This window comes from Ornithorhynchus anatinus, chromosome 12 (assembly GCF_004115215.2).
Source record: "Ornithorhynchus anatinus isolate Pmale09 chromosome 12, mOrnAna1.pri.v4, whole genome shotgun sequence".
NCBI classification, from domain to species: Eukaryota; Metazoa; Chordata; class Mammalia; order Monotremata; family Ornithorhynchidae; genus Ornithorhynchus; species Ornithorhynchus anatinus.
Genome location: NC_041739.1, coordinates 33257579 through 33279426, shown reverse-complemented (window position 1 = coordinate 33279426; position 21848 = coordinate 33257579).

The window sequence follows — 21848 nt, the reverse complement described above, 5'->3', positions numbered from 1 at the left end:
TAAATACAACGAATGAATGAACTCAACTTCTCTGGGCCTCAGTTACCTCTTCTGTAAAACGGGGATTAATACTATGAGCCCGGTGTGAGACGGGGACTGTGTCCAACTTAACCTAATTATCTCGTATCTACCCCAGCACTTATTACAGTGCCTGGCACACAGTAGGCGCTTAACAAATAAAATAAAAAATGATAAAAGACAAGATAAACAACATTGAAGTCCTGGAGTCAGCTCACTAAAATTGAATAAAGTGTGAATGGGTGATGGCAGCATGTCCAAGAAACTATTGTACAGTGAACTGCAATTGAAATCCAAGATACCATCTGGAAAATTACTTGCAGAGATCGATACACCACAAGGTTAGGTTGAGAAGGAAATCAATATACTCGCGTCTCCCTGTACCGATGCCCCTGGAAGGCCTAAGTCTGGTTTCGTGCCAGCAGGGAAGGAGAATGTCTTGATCACAGTTCTGTTACTGAGTTGCTGGGCCACCGCGCCGAATTTGTCATCAGTATCGTGAACAGCTGACCCATCCTTAGATGGACCATCACGGTCCTCGCTTCAAAGCGTCTCCCCTTTAGCTGAACGGCCAGTGGCGGAAGGAAACGTTCCACATTGGACCAGGGTTGTGGTAGGGACAGTGACAGTAGCTGCTGTGATGAATTCCAGGAAGCTGGTGGTAATGTCGAGCTGGGCAAAAGCCACAGAAGGACGAAGGTTCAGCAGATGGCAGGTACGGCAGTGAGAGGAGCAGTTTCCATCTTTGCCTCTGCCTCTGCTGGGCCCAGGGAACGATCTTTCTATGGGCTCTACCCTGGGTGGTCACCCAGGAACTTCGGGGAGCTGGCAGCTGCTGTCTTTGCCTGCTTAAGTTTTGCTGCTTCCTCTCATTTTCCTTGACTGCAGCCCCAATGTAAGAGTGAGTGTGTCTGTGTGAGTGTGCCTGGGTGGGGGAGTGCGTTTGTTGGTGAGATGTCACCCCCACCTGTGAGTGCAAGCGCCTTCCTCTGCTTTTGGAGGCTGGAAAATCTAGTCTTATGAATGATCTATCATGCTTTGCATCGAAAGTCGGGCCACTGACGGTGACATTTCCCCCCGAGGGATGATGTGCCTGAAAAGGCTGATGTGGAATCGATAGTTCCTCCCTCACAGTGCGGGCTTCCCCCCTTCCTTCATTTGCCATTTACAAACAATGATGCAGACTTGCAAACCAAAACTTTGGAGAATGTGAAATGCTCACAGGTACTCATGTAAATTATTCTTATACTCTACCGTTTCCCCTATCCCTAGTTGATTTTAATGTCTGTCTCCACTTGTAGACCGTAAGTTCCAGTGGACAGGGATTGCATCTACAACTCTGTTTTAATTGTATTTTTCCAAGAGCTTAGTACAGGAACCTGCACACTCTGGCACCCACATTTTAACCCATTTCCTATTTAGTTCAGTGAACTATCCATTGAAAATGAATTCTCAGTGATGTAGTTACAACCTTAAGTATGTAAGGTTGTGGCTGGAAAACACATTCAGTTGTGTACAGGAGTGATTAACGGGGATGACATTTTTCTGCATACGGAAGAACACCTGAGAATAAAAGCAATGGATTTAGAGGTGCATCAGGAAGTGTGTTACCTACAGTTTTTCTCTTTTTTTACTTATATTTCCTCGAAAAAGTACCTGAAAACTCCCACCCTGAACACAAAATGGACACACAAAGGGAATGAATCACCAGATTTTATGAAGCGTGATTTCCCCTGTCATTTCACTGAGCCTTCCTTTATGGAAGGATTTGAAATCCTTTCATCCGACAGATAATTGGGAAGATGTGAGTTTTGGTGAGGTTTCCACTCCAAAGGCCTAGAGAATTCTAGTGCCGGCTCTCTGTCTAGTTAAGATCTGAAAAGTCCCTGAAACAATGCACGTCTTTTACGAATGCTGGAAGAGAAATGTGCAGGTTAGGTTGAAACAGGAAATCAGAGCAGTCTTCTGATTTCTAAGGTTCACCCGTCCATCTGGGGAGCAAAGTGTGGAGTCATTTCCAAGAGTAGCTGTGTAGCTCATACTCTTAATCCCTATTTTACAGATGAGGTAATTAAGGCCCAGGGAAGTGAAAAGGCTTGTCCAAGGTCACACAACAGACTTTGTGGCAGAACAGGGATTAGAACCCAGGTCTTTCCGACTCCCTTGCTCACGCTCTTTCCACTAAGGCAGGATGCTTCTTCAACTGCCTGGCCCCGGGAGTCAGAAGGGCTTGGGTTCTAATCCCAGATCTGCCACTTGTCTGCATGTGACTTTGGGCAAGTGACTTAACTGCTCTGTGCCTCAGTTAACTCATCTGGGGATGAAGACCGGGAGCCCCTGTGGGATATGCGCTGTGTCCACTTTGATTACTCTGCATCTACACCAACGCTTAGAACAGTGCCTGGCACACAATAAATGCTTAACAAGGGCTCATTCAATAAATGCTCATTCAGATACACTCAAATCCCACTTGCTGCCATTCCAAAGATCCAAAGTAAAGCTGCTGAATCAGGGAATTTCTCCGTGGGGATCACAGAGCCTGGCAGAACCTGGCAGAGAGAGACCCAGGCTCATGGCCTAACTCATCCCTGCCTCTTTCCCCAGGAAACAAAAAGTGAGTTTCTAACGCCGGAGGTGGACTCAGGAAGCTTGGCAGCCTGAAAGGACCGAGACTCAGAGCAAGTGGAAATCCCAGAGCCTCATTTAACCTAAAGTGGCCCTCCAGGGTAGCAGCACAGAAGGCCAGTGGAGCTGAGTCGTTTCGTTCTCTTTTTCGATTTGAAGTTGTGTGTCATCACAGCTTCCAACAGAAGAGGCTGCCATTTTGATGCTGGGATTGAATGGCCTGCTGACTGGAGAGTGAACTGTGTATCCGAAGGGACTGGACCAGTCTCTGATTCTGATGGGCTATCTGTTTGTCCCACCTTTGAAATGAAATGATAATAAGCAGCGGGGCTCAATGGAAAGAGCACGGGCTTGGGAGTCAGAGGTCGTGAGTTCGAATCCCAGCTCTGCCACTTGTCAGCTGTGTGACTGTGGGCAAGTCACTTCACTTCTCTGGGCCCCAGTTACCTCATCTGTAAAATGGGGATTAACTGTGAGCCTCACGTGGGACAACCTGATTACCCTGTATCTACCCCAGCGCTTAGAACAGTGCTCGGCACAGAGTAAGTGCTTAACAAATACCAATATTATTATTATTATAATAATTTTGGAATTTGTTTAGCACTTGCTATATAATTCAGGCACTGTACTAAGCTCTGGGATAGGTACAAGGTAATCAGGTTGGAAACAGTCCCTGTCCCACATGGGGCTCACAGTCTTCAGCCCCATTTCACAGATGAAGTAACTGAGGCCCAGAGAAGAGAAGTGACTTGCCCACAGTCACACAGCAGACACGTGCTAGAGCCAGAATTGGAACCCAGATCCTCCTGACTCCCAGGCCCGGGTTCTTTCCACTCGGCTACGTCTATCAGCGGGGTGTGTATGTGGCTTCAGGATACAGGCCACCCTCTCATCGATCAATCTTATTGAGCGCTTACTATGGGCAGAGCACTGTACTAAGTGCTTGGGAGAGTGCAGTACAGCCGAATTAGGAGACACGTTCCCTGCTCACAGTGAGCATTCACACTGGGGACAAGGAGACCCAAAACATCACTGGCCACGTGAACTGTCCACTGGGACCCAATCACAAAGTACGGATGGCCTCCCTCCCCTCGAACACCAGGGCTCCCATAGAGAAGCAGTGTGGCTGAGGGGAAAGAGCACGGGCTTGGGAGTCAGAGCTCATGGGTTCGAATCCCGGTTCTGCCGCTTGGCAGCTGTGTGACTGTGGGCAAGTCACTTCACTTCTCTGTGCCTCCGTTACCTCATCTGGAAAATGGGGATTGAAACTGTAAACCTCACATAGGACAACCTGATTACCCTGTATCTACCCCAGCGCTTAGAACAGTGCTCTGCACATAGAAGCGCTTAACGAATGCCAACATTATTATTATCATCCCCAGCTTCAGTGTGGGGAACCATGGACCATTTGCGGAATGAGGCTTTCTCTCCCCTATCTCTTTTCTGCTAGACACAACAGATGCGACAACTGGCTTAATCAGGGGCCATGCGAGCCAAGACATCTTCTGCCTGCTATAAAATTGAGTCTTTCTTTTTTTCCCCAAAAATAAAGTCCTGTTTTCAGAGCTGAGATTCACATACAGCCTGCAAGAAGAGAAGTAACGGCAAAGGAATCAAAATAGAATTTACTTCTTATTAATGATCCTAAAAATATCTCATAGGCGAATCAGAGATCTTCAGGAGGATTTGATAGCGACATTTTTGTCCCAGGTCAGCACGATGGAACTGAAATGAGGTAGGTAGAGCTGGCCAGAGAGGGATTTTTTGCTATACAATTGGGTCCTTGGGCTGGGCTCCAAATTCACGTGAGAGGTTGCCCAGGTGTCCGGCGGTCTGCCTTGATTGCCCCCAACTCCCCTGCCAGGATTGCTCTGAATCTCCACACCCATCCGAGAGGAAGCAGCGCAGCCTAGTCTAGTCTAGACCATGGAGAGGAGTGGGGGAGGGCCTGGGAGTTAGAGGACCTGAGTTCTAATCCCGACTCCTCCACCTGTCTGCTGTGTGACCTAGGACTCCTCTCTGCCTCGGTTACCTCGTCTGTAAAATGGGGATTTACACTCTGAGTCTCAGTCACCAGGGACTGTGTTCGGCCTGGTTAACTCGCACCTACCCCATCACTTAAAACGGAGCTCGGCACGTTGTAAATTGTAAGAGCTTAACAAATTCCATTAAAAAATGTGAGGCGGTGATGGTGGGGAATGGAATAAAATGGTTAGAGTTGGAATTGGAGAGGATCAAAATGCTATTTGTCAACCAGGTGGAAAAGGTCCTTATGGACAAGAAGCGTGTCCATCAGTGCTATTGGATTGTACTTTCCCACGTGTTTAGTACAGTGCTCTGCACACGGCAAGCGCTCAATATATACCACTGACTAATTGATTGAAGGATCATGAGCAAAGCTGTGGGAAATGGTCCCAGAAGCACTAGCCCTGTGGGCGATGGGCTTGGTGTGGGCCATATCAATGAATGAAGGAATCAATCAGTCATATCTTTCGAGCACTTACCGGTGTGCAGAGAGCACTGTACTAAGCATTTGGGAGAGTACAATGCAACAGAGTTGCTAGACACTTTCCCTGCCCACAACGAGCTGACAGCACGGCTTAGTGGAAAGAGCACAGGCTTGGGAGTCAGAGGATGTGGGTTCTAAACCCACCACGTTTCTGCTATGTGACCTTGGGCAAGCCACTTTAATTCTCTGCACCTCAGTTACCTCATCTATAAAACGGGGATTATGACTGTGAGCTCTACGTGGGACAACTTGATTACCTTGTGTCTTCTCCAGCACTTAGAACAGCGCTGGGCACATAGTAAATGTTTAACAAATACCATAATTATAGTTATTACTGAGATCAGGAGGAGTTTGGTCTCCAGGTCCCTCTTTCCCCTGCCATCCCATGAGACTGGCCCAGCCCTGCCTAAGATTCCTGCCAGGAAGCTGCTTTCGCTTGGGACATTGGGCCTATACTTGCACCTAGGTCTGAACCTCCTGAGTCTGTGGGTTGCATTTCCCCTGTAGTTTGTTCCAGTCCGGGCAAGCTATCTTCGCTAACTCCCTGCCTGCCCAGCCCAGGAACTACACCACCTGCCAGGGCTGAGGGGAGAACCGGGGCAGGAATTCGAGGATGGCAGTAGGGTGGAAGCCGGGAAAGTTCACTGTATGGCTGCTCCAAGGAAGATGGCTTTGACGGCACCCAAGCAGTGATAATAAGATCCTTTTGAGGGGCTGTCACCCGTCGCTGGGGACAGGTTCTTCGGAATCGGCGCGGCGAGAGAGAGAGAGAGAGAGGCTGGGGATGGAAGAACCTGAGTTCTGTATAGAATTTATTTCGCGGGGCGGATTGAATTTAATTAATTATTTAGACGCGACAATCGGCCTTCCCTTTTGGGGGAAACATGGTGTTAAAGCTTCCCCTTTGGGAGGAGTACGGTGTTAGAGCTTCTCTAACGGGGGGAATGCACTGGTATGTTATTTGCGTGTGGCCGGACACCCGAGCCCACTTATGATTTCCTCGCAACGTGGCGAGGCGGCTGGCTCCCGCCATGTGCTCGCCCCACCCGGGAGGAATCCCCCTTTGCATTAAATACACTTATGCGTTAAACACTAATGAGTTACGTACACTTATGCGTTACGTACGCTTATGCGTTACATACGCTTATGCGTTAAACCCAGTTATGCGTTACCCGCTCATGGTTACTCGCGCTCGGTGAGGCGGCTAGCTCCCGCCATATTCACGTCCCACTCGGGAGGCACCCACTTAGACATCAAATCCACTCATGTGCTACTCGCACTCGGTGAGGCGGCTACCTCCCACCCTGTTCACGTCCCCCTGGGGAGGCACCCACTTAGACATCAAATCCATTTTTAATGTTACATACCCATGGTGAAGGATCTAGCTTCCAACCCTACGAGCTCTCGGCAGGACGGGACTCCCACAGCTCCTCACACGGTGCAGGCAGAGCGGCCTTCTCACGCTCTGGACAGAGGCGACCCGCAGCCGGCCGCTGCGAGTCCCATTCCTCTGCACGGAAGGTTAGAGGCGGCGGGTATTTATCACCCGTGCCCTTAGGCCGTTCCGGCCTCCGGCCTCAGTTTATCCAATCTCTGCCCTCCCCCCTCCTCCATTCCTACTTTGATTGGCACGGGGGCGACGGGCACCTTCTGTATTCCCAGCTTGGGCTGTCAATCTGGCAGTTTGGGTTGCGGGGGCCGTGTCCCACCCTCCCTTCCGAGTTCCGCCTGCTGGCTCGGGAGGTCACGAGGTAGCATTTGACCTTGAGAAGGTCGGTACCCCAGGTCACCTGGGACAGGGGCAAAACTCTTGCTAAATGAGTATTTTCGAGAAGCAGCGTGGCCTAGTAGGAAGAGCATAGTTCTGGGAGTCAGAGGACATGGGTTTGAATCCCTTTTCTGCCATGCAGCTGCTGTGTGACCTTGGCCAAGTCGCTTCAGTTCTCTGGGCCTCAGTTACCTCATCTATAAAACCGGGATCAAAACTGTGAACTGGGAAAAATATTCTGCCATCCTCCTTTGATAGTAGTAGTAGTTGTAGAATTTATTGAGCACCACTGGGTGCAGAGCTCCGTACCAAGAACTTGGGAAGTATAAAATGAAGATGTGATATGTACCGTGCCTCCAAGGAACGTACACTCTAATGAGGAAACAGACGTAAAACATATAAACACAATAATATAAGTGATTAATTTATATATATACATAGGTGTACATGCATATATATATACATATATATATATACATAAATCTCTACGGGAAGGGAACACTTCTAGCAGCTCTGTTGTATTGTACTCTTCCAAGCACTTAGTACAGAGCTCTGTAAACAGTAAGTGCTCAATAAGTATCACTGAATGATTAATTGCACTGTCAGGTTGGTCGTATGTGAAAGTTAAATGATGACAAGATGGGGAAGATGACACAAAGGTGGTAGGTATTTTGGGGGAAGGGAGGATTGTGCATTGGTGTTTAGTCATTCTGACCACTGCACTGTGAGCTCGTTGAGGGTAGGGCTTACCCTTTTAACTCCTCACAGCACCTAGTAGGACGATTTTCCCAATAAAGGTGCCCAATCCAGGCTATAGACAATGATACCAGAGAAGATCACGGAGGGAAAAATGTAACAGCTTGAGTCAGTTCAAGGCTCTGGGGAGAGGACTTTCCTTAGCACCCTGCCATCCCCAGTGCACTCTCCCCTGCGGCCTTTCTGAAGTATATTTATTAAGCGCTTACTGAGTGCCAAGCACTGCGCTAGCCATCGGGATAGATACAAGAGAAACAAGTCGCATACAGTCCCTGTCCCACAAGGGCCTCACAGACTAAGTTGTGGAGAGTAGGATTTAATCCCCATTTTATAGACGAGGAAACCGAAGGATTTGTCTTGTCTTATGCTGTCGAGTCTTCTCCCATTATTATTATTCTCCGACCCATAGCGACTCCAAGGACACATCTCTCCCAGAATGCCCCGCCTCCATTTGCAATCGTTCTGGTGGTGGATCCATAGAGTTTTCTTGGTAAAAATAAGGAAGTGGTTTAACCATTGCCTCCTTCTGCACAGTAAACTTGAGTCTCCGCTCTCGACTCTCTCCCGTGCCACTGCCGCCCAGCACAGGTGAGTTTTGACTTGTAGCAGATTGCCTCCCACTCGCTAGCCACTGCCCAAGCTAGGAATGGACTCTGCTTGAATCTCCCTCTTGTAGCTGAGACTGGGAGAGTACTGGAAACTCTCCAGGTGCGACCCTGAGAGGAGAAACTGAAGCACCAGGAAGTTCAGTGAATTGACCAAGGTCACAGAGAAAGCTAGTTGTAGAGGTGCTGCCAAGGCTATTTTGGGAAGGTTAAACTGAAGGTCAGCGAGCTCTTGCCAGTGAGTCCTGCAGTTCTGTTGAGCCGGGGTTGGAAAGGACCAAGGGCAGACCAAAGTTACATTTCCTCAATGGATAAATTTGCCTAGGATCATTCATTCCTTCATTCATATTTATTGAGTGGTTACTGTGTGCAAAGCACTGTACTAAGCTCTTGGGAGAGTACAGTTTTAATCCCCATTTTACAGATAAGGTAACTGAGGCACAGAGAGGTGAAGTGACTTGCCCAGAGTCACACAGCTGGCAAGTGGCGGAAGCAGGATTAGAACCCACAACCTCTGACTTCCAAGCCCGGGCTCTTTCCACTGAGCCACGCTGATCATGGCGTCAGTTTACATCAAAATCAGAGGAAACAAACATTCAAAAAAAGTCATGACAGTGGTTTTGGACAACAATTTTCATTCAGTCATATTTATGACGCTCTTACTGTGTGCAGAGCACTGTACTAAGCGTTTGGAAAGTGCAATTCAGCAACGTAGGGAACATGTCTAGGAAATCTGTTATACTGCATTCTCACAAGTGCTTAATATAGTGCTCTGCACACAGTAAGCACTGGATAAATATGATTGATTAATTCATTGATTGAACTAGCAGGATTAGTTCATTCAAGAAAAACAACTGAGTTGCAGTAGGCCTCCCGTACCATTCTTCAAACTGGCAACAGCATGTCGGTTGACATAAGAGATACATATTTCTTTAAAAATGCAAATGACTTTAAATATCATAACACATAAACCTTGTTCTCATGGCAACATTATGTTCCTGGATTTTTCCACCAAAACTTAGAATTCATTTGTCAACTGAAAAACATTGCCCTAGCCCTCCCGAAAGCTCAATTCTAAAATACAAAAAAATGATTTGATATTAGTTTCTTAGTAACTAAGCAGTCTCAGACTCCGGCAGAAATAACTAGATATGAATTAACAGTTCAATCTTCCGCGATCTGACCTGGGCTTTGTGTAAATCATAAGATAAAAATATGGAGAGGGTGAAATTACCCAATGAAGCAGAAGAGCAAAACAATCCTCGAACTTAAACGAAGAATGAAGCACCAGCTGAAGTTGCACTTGAGTCCACACCCCCAAGCACGCTCTAAGCACCCAAACTCTAGTCTTACAGAACTTATGTACGTAGCTTTGTACTCGGTTGCTTTCCTGACCTGTAATTCATTTAAATGTTGGCTTTCCCACCAGATCAGAAACTCCTTTAAGGCAGGGATCATATCTACTAAATTCATTTTACCTTCAGATGATTAATACAGTGCTCTGCACCGAGTAAATGCTCAATAAATATGAAGCGGCATTAACTAGGGGTGAGAGCATGGACTATTAGAAGAATGACATCAGAAAAGGCTGAGAGACATGAGACAACAGGGAGGAGAGGGGATGGGATAGGTGGGGCAAGACTAGCTTGAATAATAATCGTGGTATTCGCTAAGTGGTTACTATGTATCAAGCACTGCATTAACCACTGGGGTAGATATAAGATAATCAGGTCCCACTTAGGACTCACATTCTAAATAGGAGAGAACGCGGGCATTGAATCCCCATTCTGAAGATGAGGGAACCAAGGCACTGAGATGTGAAGTGCCTTGCCCAAGGTCACACAGCAGGTACAATAATGTTGGTATTTGTTAAGCGCTTACTATGTGCCGAGCACTGTTCTAAGCTCTGGGGTAGACACAGGGGAATCAGGATGTCCCACGTGGGGCTCACAGTCTTAATCCCCATTTTACGGATGAGGTAACTGAGGCACAGAGAAGTTAAGTGACTTGCCCACAGTCACACAGCTGACAAGTGGCAGAGCTGGGATTCGAACTCATGACCTCTGACTCCAAAGCCCGTGCTCTTTCCACTGAGCCACGCTGCTTCTCTATGTGGTGGAGGTGGGAATTGAACTCAAGTCCTCTGACCCTGGATGTGTAAAACATGGTTGAGCAGGAGGCATAGGTGGTCTCCAGTGATCTGTTGGAGTCACCTAAACATCTGATTTTTATTTTTTTTCCCTCCAACACATGCTCATTTTTGAGGTTTGTTCTCCCCGTCCTTGGGAAAGGAGATGCCGCTTAACTGAACGCAAACTGGGACATAAGTAAAAAGTCTAGTTACCATGGCGACAGTTTCGGCTCTCCTTTGTGGTCACCATTTTTCTCTCACACTGAGGTACGTATACCTCCTTGCGTCGGGTATTTCAGTCCCCGAGAAACAGGGAGAGGAAAAATATTTATGAACTAGTGCTGAACTTTCTATAGTCTTTCCACCAACCGGGGAAAGAGGTAATGAATGATTCTGCTCCATTTCCATCTGCCCGCCTTTGACCCTGAAGTGCAGCCGAAAGGGTCACAACTTCATCCGGAGCGCCGGACAGAGCAGAGGAGTCTGACGGTGGCTACAGTCAGTGGGTAAGTAGCAGTCACGACTCAGCCAAGGGAAGGCACTGGCAGAGTGCCCTCACCCTTTTGCCTTTGGAGGAGATACTGTGCTGAGCGCATCCTCTGTCTCTCCTCCGTTCTTGCCAGAAGTTCCACCCCTCTCGCCAGGTGGCCTGAGATCCAGATCAGCTCCTGTTTTTATGTAACGTTCTTTGAGATTGACTTTAAAATACCACCAATGACCTTCTTCCCCTGACTTATGTAAGGAATGAAGCCGGCTCCAGTCGAGAACATGGTTTTCTTCTCCAACTGGCTCGGGCATAATCCAAGGAGAAAACAACCTCTCATTTCTAGCTCTTTTCTAACTCGCCAATGCAGGGCACCTTTGCCAGGAAAGCCTTTGAAGAGAGGGGCTGGGCTGTTGTTAGGCAGCTAGAAGCGTCATGGGAGTCGAGATACAGTCGTTTTTTTGTGTGAATTTAAACAAGAACATAATTCCATGTGCTCTTTTCCCTTTCTTCAGTAAACGAACTTGATGAGCTTTTTTCTTTTTTCCTTTTTTTTCTTCAACCTGGGATTTTGGCCTTTAACACCTCCACTGACTGGTTCTTCACTTTCTGAAATGTTAGAGAAATTATTGTTTGAAGTAATAGAGCAGCAGAAGATGTTCCTATTTCATCTCCACAGAGCCTAGTGGATAGAGCACAGATAGAGCGTGAGCGTCAGAAAGACCTGAGTTCTAATCCCAGCTCCGTCACTTGTCTGCTGGGTGACCTGGGCCAAGTCTCCCTACCTCACTTACCTTTTCTGTAAAATGGGGATTGAGACTTTGAGCCCCATGTGAGCCCCATGTGGGACAAGGACTGTACCCCCACCTGATTAGCTTGTTTCTACCCGTAGCACAGGCACATAGTAAGTGTTTAACAAATACCATTAAAAAATTAAACTATGAGTGCAGAACGTGATAAGATTGTAAAGATTGTATTTACAATAAGAATGGCAGTATTTGTTAAGCATTACCTCTGTGCCAAGCACTATACTAAGCACTGGGGTCGATGCATTATCATCAGAACAACCCCAGTCCCTGTCCTACCTGCAGTTCACTGTCTAAAAAGGAGGGAATATATATATATATATGTATGTATATATGTGTGTGTGTTTATATATATATATATATGTTCTGTGGGGCTGAAGAAGGGTGACTAGAAGGTGCTTATGGGGTACAGATCTGAGTATACAGACAATGCAGGAGGGAGAGGATATAGGAGAAATTAGGGTTTAGTTATGGGCTTAGTCCATTAGAGAAAGGGTCCCCAACCAAGTGGTTGGGATGGTGCATCCCAGAGTTTTGGAGTATCTCTCGAGCCCACTGGGTGCTGCCTGGTCACCCAGATGCCACGATGAATGGGGTAGTGACTTTAAGAGCTCTTCACTAGGCACTGCCACTCACAGCATGGGCAAACCTTAGCAGTCGTGATTTAAAGGGACTGGAACCCAGAGAAGCAGAGCTGGGTCAAAATTCTGGAGATGGCCTGGCCCTGGTTGTGAATCTGGGAGTGGGGGAGTATCTGTGGTCCACAGGAGGTAGAAACAAGGGCTGTATGTTCTTCCCCAGAGGAGCACTGGGATTGAGGACTGGGAGCGAGTCCTAAAGGGAGTAATGAAGCGGCAGTGTGGCCTAGTGGAAAGAGCACGCGCCTGAAAGTCAGAGGAACTGGATTCGACTCCAGCCTCCACCTCTTGTCTGCTGTATGACCTTGAGCACTTCTTTGTGTTTCAGTTCCTGTAAAATGGGGATTAAGACCGTGAGCCCCACGTGGGACAGGGACTGTGTCCAATCTGACTACTTTGTATCTACTGCAGTGCATCGAACAGTGCCTGGCACATTGCAAGAGCTTAACAAATATCTTTTTGTTTTAAAAAGAGTGCTCCTCCAAGCCTCCCTGAGTCCACACTATCTCTGGCCCTGATCTCCTGGGATTGGATGCCTTCTAACTCCCCGCATTCATGCTGTTTCCCTGAGCAGAGCACTGCACTATTGAGTGCTTATTAAGTGCTTACTCTATGTAGTGCACTGTACTAAGCATTGGGAGAGAAGACACTAAAATAAATTAGGCGGGTGCGTATAGAGAATATAGGTATCGATATAAGTGCTATGAAGGCAAGAAGTAGCCACGTTCTTACATGATTTGCAAATACTAACGTATTTCTGGCCCCTAAGCTCAAGGAGTGAATTTGGAGAGCTGAAAAGGGATGTAGAAGGAAAAAGGTAGGAATGTTAAGTGTTCCACTCCTAACCTTTTGGGGTCATGAGATGGTTCCCCCAGGCATTCTGTGGCCTGCGTCAGAGGTAAACTACTGAGTTGTGGTTTGGCTCCATAATAGTAGTAGCAGTAGTAACAATAGAGTGCTTATATATGGAACTCTGTACTAAACTCTGGAAACAAATGCCCAGGTGAGATATAGAAATGTTTTTCTACCTCCAGGGAGCTCACAGTCTAAGAAATGAGGCAGGGGTGAGGTTGGTGACAGACAAGCTTAAAGAAAGGCAAACAAAAATATGAAAGACAAAGATGTCAATAATGACATTTCATGTAGTTTCATGGTGCTATTTTCCTTTGGGAAACAGAGCACAACCACTTCCTTAGAGCAAATCCAATACTGCCCTCCTCTACAGCACTCCCACCTCACAAAACTATTTATCATTATCTTCTGTGAGATGATTGATATGCTTTCAGCAGTATATAAAATGTTACATTTCCTCTAAGCATTGTGAAGGGAAGCGGGGTTCTGTGCGTGTGCTGGGTTGGGGGACGGTTACAGTATCCTCAATAACGCCTAACCGTTTGTTTTCTTTTCATCATGAGTATCTTTTTCTTTTTTTCTTTCCAGAGACAGCACAAGACTTCAGCAGTGAAACCCAATTTCACCATGGCCCAACGTGATTTACAATCCCTACAAGATTCTGTATTATTCGATGACAAGCTCATGCATCAGTGTGGATCAACCGGTTTTATTTAGCTTAAGTGTCAGGGTTTCTCTACTCCAGTTCCATTTTTCAGGTCCGGAATTCAAACAAGGCTTTAAGTACATGGGCTTCTGTCTTCACACTTGTCGGTGTGAAATTCAAAAATAATGAAGAATAGGAAATTTCAAGTTCTCTCCAATTAGGCCTAGATGGATAGAAGCACTTACTCTGGGAGCAGTAGAACGATGTTTTTTTTTTCATTTGTTTCTTTTTTTCACTACGTGGTTGGTTTGCCCAAGTTACATTCAGGCCAGCCAAAATCCACTCTGGTTCATGGTGTTACTTGTGTCTCTCCCAGTTTCCCCATTTAAATTGATTTTTTTTTACAAGTAGATTCTTGCGAGGCGTCATGGAGAAAACACATGAATAGGACCAGGAACATTTTGTGTTTTGTGTTCACTAGGGTTTAACCTCTGATAGAAACTTTTCCCTCAGAGCCCATGGGAAGGAATATGGGCCCAAGAGCCTTGCCGGTTCGATAAATCAGGGTAACGAACATCCTGCCATTCTCTCATGGACTTGGCTGTGCCTGTTACACTAAAACTTTCCCGCTCATTTTGCCCATCATTAGTTTGAGGTGAACATTTTGAAATGATCTAGCCTTATTTCCTGGCGGAGGAGGACTGTATGAATCTAGAGGCTGGAAAATGATCAACAGGGACGATATTCCCTTTCACATATTCCTGTCACGTCGTCAAAAACCTCCACAAATTCCACCTCCTCCAGGAAGCCTTCCCTAAATGGTGTCCATCACCCCTAGTCGAATCAGCATGACAGTTAACCTTGGAATCTATGCATATACATCTATACCCAACATTTACATATATATATATGTTTAGTCACTCTTTTTTTACATAAATTTCCTTTCATGTCTTATATACAACACATAAGTACAGTCATATGAATTCTATATTCTAAATCATTTATGTATATTAATGTCCATCTCCCCCTCTAGACCGTGAGCTCACTGTGTGCAGGAAACGTGTCTACCGATTCTGTTATATAACACTCTTCCAAGTGCTTATTATGGTATTATGCACAGAGTGGTGCTCAATAAATACCACTGGTGATGATGATGTCTTTTATATGCTTCACGAAGGCACGTGTGCCTCTTAGAGATTCTTACAAGAGCCAGAGTTATGGAAATATTCCCACCCCAGCCATTACAGAGTAAGGCATTTATTTATTAGAGAAAAAATACCATTTAGATGCATCGGTGGCAGGGTGGGTGATCTAGGGGATCGATATTTGAGTCGGGGACGGAAGAAGATGTGAAACATTGATTTCAACTCTGCTGGTATCCATTCTCACACTGTTTGAGGGCAGGTGTGATGTGACTTGGGAAGTGTGTGTGGTAAATTGTTAAAGTTTTATTTTAAAGCCGCCAGCTCCTTTTCTTTACTCAAGGACACCCTATTCAACTGCATTCATTTGTTTTATATATTCAGGATGACCTAACTCTGGATTGGAATGAATGCATCCAGTCTGCTGAGCAGCCAAAGCGTTGCAATGTGTTCAGTGATGGGGTGAGACTAGAAAATATATCCTTTTATAGTTTTATGGGTTTAATGTGCACAAGATTTCCTTTCAAAGTTCCACCTGGATGAGACCTCACCATCAATATGATCGTCTTCGAATTAAAAGAATAGTTAAGTGCATGTCCATCAATCGATCGTATTTACTGAGCGCTCATCATGTGCAGAGCATCGTACTAAGTGCTTGGGTGAGGATGGATCTATATGTCAATTAGTGGTATTTATTGAGTGATTTCAGTGTGCTGATCGCTGTATTAAGTGCTTGAGAGAGTATGATACAACAGATTGGTAGATACATTCCCTGCCCACACGGAGCTAACAGTCTAATGGGAGAGACAGACATTAGTATATAATATAATGTTATAATTGTATATAAAGTAATTAACCTGTGTATATGCTGTGCTCTAAGTAGCTACATACAATAATCAGATTAAGTTCCAGTACTTAAGACTTGGGCCATCCTATTTTCAAACACAGAGAGTGTACAGAAAGCTTGACCCCATGATACCAAGGATGGGAATAAGTCTTCCAAACACCTCCTCCAAGAGGCCTTCCCAGACTGAGCTCCCCCCTTTTCCCTCTGCTCCCTCTACCCCCCCTTCACCTCTCCACAGCTAAACCCTCTTCTCCCCCCTTTCCCTGTCCTCCTCCCCCTCTCCCGTCCCACCCCCTCAGCCCTGTACTCGTCCGCTCACTGTATGTATCTTCATCACCCTATTTATTTTGTTTAATGAGATGTACATCACCCTGATTCTATTTATTTGCCATTGTTTTAATGAGATGTTCTTCCCCTTGACTCTATTTATTGCCATTGTTCTTTTCTGCCCGTCTCCCCCGATTAGACTGTAAGCCCATCAAACGGCAGGGACTGTCTCTATCTGTTGCCGATTAGTACATTCCAAGCGCTTAGTACAGTAAGCGCTCAATAAATATTATTGAATGAATGAATGAATGAAAGAGTAGGGGGAATTCAAGTCTATACATCCTTTATTCCAGTTGCACCTGCATGGAGATGGATCATCTCATCTGGTTCTTACCCAAAACTGTGAGTGGTTTTCAAGATTGCATGACCAGGTGGGGAGGATCATGGCCTATTTGGAAAGAGCAAGGGCCTGGGAGTCAAAGGACCTGGGTTCTATTACCTGTCATGTGACCTTGGGCAAGTCACTTAACTTCTCTGTGCCTCAGTTACCTCATATGTAAGACGGGGATTAAAATGGTGAACCTCATGCGTCATGTGGACTGTTTCCATCATGATTAGATTGTATCTATCCCAGCTCCTAGTATGGTTCTGTAATTTATTTATTTATATTAATGTCTGCATCCCCCTCTTGACCGTAAATTCATTGTGGGCAGAGAACGTGTCTACCAACCCCGTTATATTGTACTCCCCCAAGAGCTTAGTACAGTGCTCTGCACACAGTAAGCACTCAATAAATACCATGGATGGATTGATTGATTGACATATAGTAAATGTTTAACGAGTAACATTTTTTAAAAAGTGGAAATAGAATGGGACTGGAAGTGAGGAAAATCTGGATTTAGTCCCAATTCTATCACTGACTGGCTACGTGACCTTGAAAAAGTCACCTAACCTCTCAGATCCTCAGTTTCCTCATCTATACGAAAAGCATAACCTAAGAGCAGGCAAAATGTCTTGAATGAATAAAAAACACCTTGTTCTCTGCCTCATCAACAGAGAGACAATGTGGCCAAGGGGAAAGAGCATGATACTGGTCAGGAGTCTGGATCGGCCGTATTTGCCTGCTTTATGACCTTGTAAATTTAATGGTCTCTGGGTACCTCAGTTTCCTCCTCTGCAAAATGGGGATAAAACATCTACCCTCCTCCCCTCGCTCTTGTTTTTGAGGGCCATGTGGACTGGGGACTCTGTTCGATCTGATTACTGGTATCTACTCCGACATTAGTACCTAGTAAGCAAACAGTTAATAAATACCATAATTAAGCAGTTTCAGCCAGGGACCTGGTGGAAATCAAAGTCTGGTCCTGAAATCTAGAACATGTACTGCCCTTGATCCAATTTTTCCATGTATGAGTAGAAAAAGGAAACCCTTCTTAATCCCAATTTACAATGTTGTGTTTTTTTTTATTCTAGAAACATGTGGAAAAGATCGGCATCATTAAACCATAATTTGATGAGGAAAAGCATAATGGCTTGTTTCAACAAGAACCTCATTGTGGCAGCTTTATTCTTGATGAAAACTGAAATTTGGGTTATGCAATACAAGAATTGATATCTGGAAATGAGTCTGGGCTTGACTGATAAAAGAAATAAGCAGAAAAGAAAATCGCAATAGCAATACAGAGCCGGTAAAAAATCCAAACATGACTTTTAAAACTCCCTGCATTCCCAGTAAAGCCATTTTCAGTTAACAGCATAGAACCAGATAAAAGTCTTTGTAATGTCGGCTGGATAGGAATTAGAAAATCTAGTTTGAAAGCAGAGATCAGAGGCTTTCCGCGCCATTTCAGAACACCCTGTTTGTACATCCAGTTCTTTTGCACTCCCAAACTGAACATCTGTGCTCTCAAATTTGTCACAATAACAGATTCGAAAACCCAAACACTTATTTTGAAAGAAACAACTCTGAAGAACCGTATTCTAGCCAACCTTCCTGTTCATAGGTTCCCTTGGAATGTACAGATGCAAAGCTATATTTCTCATTTGATCCGACTTGTGGTGTGGATAAGGGCTACCACAGAGAATTGACTCTCCTACACATTGCACTTTGGTTTTCTTGAGCCCAGTGTAATTTTTGAGATCTGTAGATCTCAATTTCCCGTCAAACGGCGGGGACTGTCTCTATCTGTTGCCGACTTGTTCATTCCAAGCGCTTAGTACAGTGCTCTGCACATAGTAAGCGCTCAATAAATACTATTGAATGAATGAATGAATGAATTTAATAGAGTGGGCATTTGATGAACCCTCAAGGTGATTTCGAATGTGTATACCAAAAATTCAAAAACTCTGAATCCCTCCTAAAATTATCATGGCTTCAAATGCTAGGCTTTCTCTAGCATATGAAAAATTAGGGGATTTTTCTGAGCCCAAGCTTTCTATCACTTGAGTTAGAATATAAGATGGTAAAAAAATTATAGCATCCTTGGGTTTAGCAAAATACTTTTCAATCTAATAATAATAATATTGTATTTATTAAGCATTTACTATGTACAAGATACTGTTCTAAGCGCTGGGGTAGATACAAGATAATGGGCTTGGACTCGGTCCCTGTCCCACAGAGGGCTCAGTCTTAATCCCTGTTTTAAAGATGAGGGCACTGAGTCACAGAGAAGCTAAGCGACTTGTCCAACGTCACACCACAGACAAGTGGCAGAGCCTGGATTAAAACCCATGACCCTTTATCCTCCTCCTCCTCCTCAATGGTATTTATTGAGTGCTTTACTGTGTGCAGAGCAATCAATCAATCGATTATATTTATTGACTGCTGACTTGGTGCAGAACACTGTACTAAGCAGTTGGGAGAGTACAACACAACAGTTAGTAGACGGGTTCCCTGCCCCCATCGAGCTTACAGTCTATAAGGGGAGACACACATTAATATAGATGAAGAATTTATAATGTATAATTAATAGATAGGTACATAAGTGCTGTGAAGGTGAAGGTATGATGAATATTAAATGCCCAAAGATCACAGATCCAAGCGCAGAGATGACCCAGTCCTCTAGACTGTAAGCTCATTGTGGGCAGGGAACGTGTCTACCAACTTTCTTGTCTTATATTCTACCGAGTAAAGCAGCTGGCGCAGTGGAAAGAGCACGGGCTTTGGAGTCAGGGCTCATGAGTTCGAATCCCAGCTCTGCCACTTGTCGGCTGTGTGACTGTGGGCAAGTCACTTAACTTCTCTGTGCCTCAGTTCCCTCATCTGTAAAATGGGGATTAGACTGTGAGCCCCACGTGGGACAACCTGATTCCCCTATGTCTACCCCAGCGCTTAGAACAGTGCTCGGCACATAGTAAGCGCTTAACAAATACCAACATTAATTACAGTGCTCTGAACATAGTGGGCACCCAATAAATATTATCGATCGATGACACAGAGGGAGAAGGAGCCAGGGAAAAGAGGGTTTAATCAAGGACAGCCTCCTGGAGGAGATTTCACCTTAATAAAGCTTCAAAGGTGAGGAGAGTGGTGTTCTGGAATATATGGAGGGAGAAGGACTTCCAGGTTAGGTAGAAGACATTGGGAAAGGGGTCAGTGATGAGATAGAGGAGATCAGGGCGCAGTGAAGAAGTTGACATTAGAGGAGCAAAGTGTGTGGACTGGACTGTTGTAGGAGATCAGTTTGATAAGTTAGGAGCCGATGAACTGATTGAGTGCTTTGAGGACTATGGTAAGGAGTTTCTGGTTGATGCACAGGTAGACGGACAACCACTGGAGGTATTGGAGAAGTGGGGACACTCAGTTACATCCAGGAGTCTACAATTCTCCCCATCTTCGAAACCCTCCTAAAAATCACATCTCCCCAAGAGATTAATTCCTCATTTCCCCTACTCTCCCTCCCTTCTCTTTGGCCCGTGCACTTGGATCTGTAATAATCATAATAACGTTGGTATTTGTTAAGCGCTTACTATGTGCAGAGCACTGTTCTAAGCACTGGGGGCGATACAGGGTAATCAGGCCGTCCCACATGAGGCTCACAGTCTTAATCCTCATTTTACAGATGAGGGAACTGAGGCCCAGAGAAGTGAAGTGACTTGCCCACAGTCACACAGCTAAGCGGCAGAGCCGGGATTCGAACCCTTGACCTCTGGCTCCCAAGCCAGAACTACACCCCTATACCTTGGGAGTCCAGTGTAAAATGTAGGGATGGGGAAGCAAAGGAGTGCAGTGGAGAAGTGACTTGTTCAGAATCGCCACAAGGAGATTCAAAGCCATACAACCCGCAGCTCAGCTGCTGCTCCAATCGATGCTCCGGCTGGAAAATTTCCATCCTCTTCCAAAGCAGAAAACGGCCAATGAAACATTTCACCAGTGCCTGGAAATTTCCAAACCTATTTTTTAAAAAAATAGTCATCCTTGGTGATCAAATCTGTGGCTGAACTGGAGAAATAAATGCAGTTAAGGGTTGGTGATTTTAGAGAGCTAGGCAGTTGTTAGGGAAAGGTTCCTGCACTTTGTAAAATTCCCAAACATCCTATGATTTTTAATGATTCTTATCTATGCCTGAAGCTATTTCGGGTACCATGTGCTTCGCGGAACCGTATTTCCTGCCCTGGTACAAATCTTAAAGTACTAATAAGATCAGAGGGCCTTTGCCAGGTTTCTTAGTGTGGTTGGAATTTATGTCGGCCATGATGACTCAAAAATCAGTTTTCTGAAGTTGAAAAAACAGTGGGCTTAGAAGAAGGGTCTTGCCCTTGTCTGTCACAAAGGCAACATCCTCCAATTCTAGAATACTTTCTGAAGAGTCTCTTGAAGAGATTTTGACTGGAATTTATGAGAATCATTTGGAACCCTAGAAGGAGTGTGCAAGGGCGTGTGTGTGTGTGTGTGAGAGAGAGAGAAAGAGAGAGAGAGAGAGAGAGAGAAAGAGAAAGAGAGAAAAAGAGAGAATCTCCACTGAAGCCATGAGAAATCATCGTTTTACATTGCCTGGCATCCTTGCCTTGCCGAATTGTACTTTCCAAGTGTTTAGGACAGTGCTCTGCATGCTTAGGACAGTGCTCTGCACACAGTAAGCGCTCATTAAATACGATTGAATGAATGAATAGATCCAGAAACTAGGAAGGCAGAAGTCGGGTTATGACCCAGATATGAGAAGGCTGCAGTTGTGAGGGTGTTAATGTCACTGAGATCTGCCTTTGGAAAGCAGTAACTGAAACAATTAAAGAAACGTCAACCTCCCCTTGTGGCTGGGATCAAGGGAAAGAACAAAAAGAAGCAACGTTCTCACCTTGGTCAGGCGTTTCTACTACAGATCTGGGAAGAGTTCAAAATGATTCTTGAAGATAATAGGAGGGGGGATATAAACAAAGTTACAGGGTCCAACACAACTTTTCTAGTCTTGTCTAGTCCAACACAACTTGAGGAAAACAGGGATTGGCAGGATTACAGGTCATCCAAGGTTGACCTCTGTCTCATGTAGCTTGTGTAGAATCACAGGCCAGGGAGTTGGAGAACCTGGGTTTGAATCCTGATCCATCACTTGCCTGCTGTATGGCCTTGCACAACTCTCTTAAGTTTTCTGTGTCTCCTCATCTATAAAAGTTTCCTCATCTATAAAATGGGGATTCAATTCCTGTTCACCCTTGGGACCATTTCTAATTCCCACCTGTGCATTATCTCCGAGGATTTAGTACAATGCTCGGTTTACAGTGAGGACTTAATGAATATTATTACTACTAATACTACTT